At 38.9% G+C, this 3,821-nt stretch overlaps 1 long non-coding RNA gene across 1 annotated transcript; it reads left to right on the top strand.

Moving 5' to 3' along the window:
• The first annotated feature begins 321 nt into the window (after positions 1–321).
• Positions 322–3,217, top strand: LOC109284101 (uncharacterized). Its single transcript, XR_002091428.2, has 3 exons — positions 322–577; positions 1,352–1,439; positions 2,205–3,217. It is a non-coding gene; the product is annotated as an uncharacterized LOC109284101 (long non-coding RNA).
• Positions 3,218–3,821: the final 604 nt, after the last annotated feature.

The following is a 3,821-nucleotide window of genomic DNA, read 5'->3' on the forward strand; positions in this document are numbered from 1 at the left end:
GCAGCCCAAGATGACTGCTGCCCCTGCAGCTCACGGCTGACTAGCTGCAAGGGCTGTTCATCATACAGCCCCACCCCACTCCACCAATCACCAGTGAGAGACAGGGCCACATGATGGACAGACCTCTCAGCCAATTAGCAGCGAAGGGCAGGGAAATATGATGGACAATCTTTATAGCCAATCAGGAACAAGGGGTGGGGATACCATAGGCCCTCAGCCAATCAAAGTCCACAATGGGTATAAACAACAATAACAGCAGCAGCATTAATAATATACAGAAATGTACACTGACAAAGAGAAAATTCTAATACAAATAAGTCTAAGATTTCATAAATTAATTATGTTCATAAAGCCACACGTGTGGATCATTTCCTAAGTTTCCTTGTAAAATATTTTAGAATCCTACCATCAAATACAAAATCAATGAGAATAATAATTGTATTTTCTTTCCATTTAGGAACTTCTGCCAGATTATGATGCTCTGGCAACTACATACATACTACAGCAAGTGATTGTGAACAAACATAACACCCTCACGAGACAAGTGAAGCCCTCTTCTAGCAACATGCTGAGGAAGGTAAAATACATTTTGCTATGCAATTCATAAAAAAATGTAGAGCCTGTCAGTGACATTAGAAGACCTGCAATGTCACAGTATATCACTGTGCAAAAACACTCAATAGGTGTCCTTTGAAATGGAAGGAACCCTGTAAGGTTCAGGACAGAAATTACACATACATGGTTTAAGTGATCAGAAATTGGTTCAAATCTGTAACACAGCAGTTCATTGGACATAAACCCTTCATTGCACATAAACCTTTTTCAAAATGGCCAAACCTGACTTAAGATAGACGTGGATGTAGTATCAGAATTAACTGATTTAAGTTAAATCAGTTTATTAAACTTCTGACACAGATCCCATCCAGATTCAAGTTAACTCACAGTCCCCTGGCATCCCAGGATGTTTTTTACCTCCCCTGCAAGATCCCTCTTGCAGGGTAGTTAGGCTGGTCTTGACCCAAGCTGTCTGCTCCAGCAGAACAAGGAACTGTGCTCTAGCACCCTATGGCTTCTGTCCTGGGCCACTGCAGGCATGTGGCCGCATTTCTGGAACCAAAAGTGAATGTCTGTTCACTTGCTTCTCAGTTCATTCTTTGCAGCTTACACTAATCTGCAAAGATTGAATCAACTCAGCCTCAGGCTTTTTGAGTGTTTGTACTTAGCCTAAATGAAAGAGAAGGAGCTGTGATAAGGCCTTTTTTAAACACTGAAACTGTGATTTCCAAGTGTACATCCTCCAGTATGGATTTGTAGCAGTAAATGACTAGCTAATATTTTACCTTTCATTAAGGAATGGAGTGCTGCTGCACAAGCAAATGCTAAAAGATGGGAAGATGCATGTACTTTCTCTCAGAGTCCTGATAGTGAAAGAACAACTAGTAAGTAAAACTATCAATATCAACTTACATGAACATTTTTCAAACAACATAATCCCTTTCACAGTCAATGGGAAAACATTTCATACACTGAATGAAGAGCATCTACTTCACTGTAATATAATGAACTCATACATTTTGTGGTAAAACTTCACGATATTCAGTTAGGCTGCTTTTAGCAAGATAGGATTTCAGCATTAAACAATCACAAACAATAACAAGGACATGTCCATGGAGTGTTTTTGCACAGTCTTTTTCCATAATGAAGCTGGTCAATTTTTTTTGAATTTTTGGGAAAAAGAAAAAAATATTTTTAAAAATATAGTCTTTATTCCTACTTCCATTTCTCCACCATGCCCCTTTGCCCTCCTCCTCCCTCCCCTCCCACCCCCCAGCAACCAAACAAGCATAAAAATATAAAAAATACTAAAGGGGAAGGTTAGGCCCTTTTCAACTTCAGAAGAATTAGTCCTGATTTATCAATCTCTGCAAGAAGGCTATATTTATTGTATTGTTCACAAGGAAGACCAGCATGAATGAACACATACTTGAAATCTCGGTTCAGTTTATGGAAGAACCAGATTTCCTGGCGTGAGTATAAAACTCTTCCAAACATAATGGACAATGATCCAGGCTACAAAATCATAGAGCATTTCTATGTTAAGGGTCTGGCTTCTCTGAACAAAGGTTCTTTTCAAATGAATGCTTTTTGCTCTTTCTTATGCCATTTTCTCCAGGGTTTTTTAATGGTTTTCCTTTCATTTTCAGCTACAGCATGTGGTGAAAATCTCTTCATGTCAACTGTCTGAACAGCATGGTCAGATGTCATTCAGGCCTGTTATAATGAAAGGAAAGACTTTGTGTATGGCATTGGGCCAAATAGACCAGGAGCAATGATAGTCCATTATACTCAGGTAGGAGACATATAACTTAGTACAACCTGATCTTTACTCATACAGCTGTACAATGTCACTAAGGCAGGGGTGAGCAAAATTCAGCCCGCGGGCTGAATGTGACCTGCCAGGCCATTCTATCTGGCCCGCGGGGCCTAAAAATTTTAGAATATTAATATTTATCTGCCCCTGGCTGCCTCTCATGTGGCCCTCAATGGTTTGTCAAAACTCAGTAAGCGGCCTACCCCCCCAAAAATAATTGCCTGCCCCTGCACTAATTGCTCGAGCTCATCATTGGCATTGATTCTTCCACTTAGGTGCTACAACCTCTAAAAGTTAAGCACCTTGCTTCAGGTGGGTGATCACAATTGACAGGGTCATTTAGACAAGTTAGGGTTCTTGAATGAGTTATTTTTTTTTGTGCAGTTGGTTCCCTAAAAGCACTCTACAACTGGGACATAAAACATGTGCACAGCTGCAGAGCACTTTTAAAATAGCTGATCATGCAAAAAATTAAGCCTCGTGAAATCAGCTCTTAGCTGAAGGCATTATAGAACAGAGCATCAAGGTTTAAATGTTAACATCTTTGTGGGGCTGGGCAGGTGCTCACACCCGTGGACATTGATTCTGACCATCCTCACAGGAGATAATATTTTACTTTGTGGTTCCTGCATCTTGTAAAACAACTTGAGCAAATTTTTAGAAAAAACATCCAGGGTTGATTTAAAGTATCCACATACTAACGATTCTGTTTTGCTATTTGAGTTTCATTTGAGTTTCATTTTTTGTTACGTCCTGTATGTCCTTCTGCAAAATAGGGTGTATAAGAGCATATAATTTTTATGGTTCCTTTCCTACTTGATGTGACATATTTTCCTATATTGCATAATAAAAAAAAAAACCTATGCCCATAACTTGGCTTCCTATTAACTCTTTAAATAAATAAATAAACACACACACACACACACATATTTATTTATTTATTATCGCTATAAGCACCTATTGTATTGTATCTTCAACTTGTTTTTATACCTCCAGGTGGCTTGGTATAACTCTTACCAGATTGGATGTGCATAGGCTATTTGTCCTTGGAGTCCATACCAGTACTATTAGGTTTGCCACTACTGCCCTGCATACGTATTATCTATGGATTTAATTTATGGTTGACATGCCTTATTGTTTTCATTTATCAGTATGACCCAGGAATAGCTCAATAATACCTTGCATCATAACATCTAAGTGTGATTATAGTCATAGGAGCAATTACGAAATAATATGTGAAAATACAAATAGAATCATAGAATAATAATAAAAAAAAAATTGGATTCTAAGGGACCCTGAGAAATCATCTAGCTCACTGATTCTCAACCAGGGTGGCACAGCCTTGACATCCTTTCAAGGGTGCTGTGGGGTGCCAGGCAATATTAGCACTGGTAGTTGTGCGAACATAATTCACGCGAGAAACCCAGAGATTTCAAATCAGAATCCATAG

Source organism: Alligator mississippiensis, chromosome 1 (assembly GCF_030867095.1).
Source record: "Alligator mississippiensis isolate rAllMis1 chromosome 1, rAllMis1, whole genome shotgun sequence".
Lineage (NCBI taxonomy): Eukaryota > Metazoa > Chordata > Crocodylia > Alligatoridae > Alligator > Alligator mississippiensis.